Raw genomic sequence first — 889 nt, forward strand, 5'->3', positions numbered from 1 at the left:
GAACGCTTTCTCAGCTGTCATGGGCACACCCTTGACTTGTTGCGGCAGTTGATGGCGAGAATCTTTGGCGGATGGTTGCGTCGCATCATTATGGAGTGCATGCGCGAGATGCGTTCAAACATGTGACTCCGTTCAACACTCGTGCCAAAATCTATGATACCGAATGGTGCAGTTATGATTGTTGAGTTCGTCGTACGCGTAACCTGCAGTCGTAAACGTGCCCGGGAATGTGCTCGAAGCAGACCATACAGAGGATGAGAGGCCATTTAACGAGTAAAGTGGACTTGGTGTCGGATGCCCCGAATCAGACGGGTTAAACAGACGGGGACAAAATATTTGGTCAGTATCCTTGCAAGGACGGTACTAAGATGGGGTCTTGTGATAAGCACGTCACTTCCATTGAACAGTTTTGAAGCAACTATTTCTTGAAACGGAATTATTCATTGAAGTACATATCACTCATCGCGCCTTTCCACAGGTGCCCTGGAACAGAGGGACCACATATGCGGTCGGCTGTGAGAAGGGCGAGTTGAAAGGACTGGAGGTCCTCGCCCCGTGTACGTACGCGGTGCCCCGATCAAGCTGCACCAGAGGTTGGGGCGTTTCGGTCCCGTCTCAAGGCTGCACCAAGTCTCGCTTGGCTCCTGCCTACGACTTTGTACACCGAGACCGAAACCACGACACCGCACACCGACTCTCCCACGGACAATTTATGTAAGGGAAAGCTTAGCGTTGCGTTTGCTGCGCCGACGGGCTACTCTTAGCTCTTTGATATTCTCCCTCCCCATGTCCTGGTCCTCCGTTTCCGTACCGGTGTCATGCCCTCCCGGCCTTGTGCCAACTTTGTACCCGCCACTGGTCGTGTAATCCCACTTCGCCGAATCACGAC

This window comes from Gregarina niphandrodes (assembly GCF_000223845.1).
Source record: "Gregarina niphandrodes unplaced genomic scaffold scaffold00013, whole genome shotgun sequence".
Classification (NCBI taxonomy): domain Eukaryota; phylum Apicomplexa; class Conoidasida; order Eugregarinorida; family Gregarinidae; genus Gregarina; species Gregarina niphandrodes.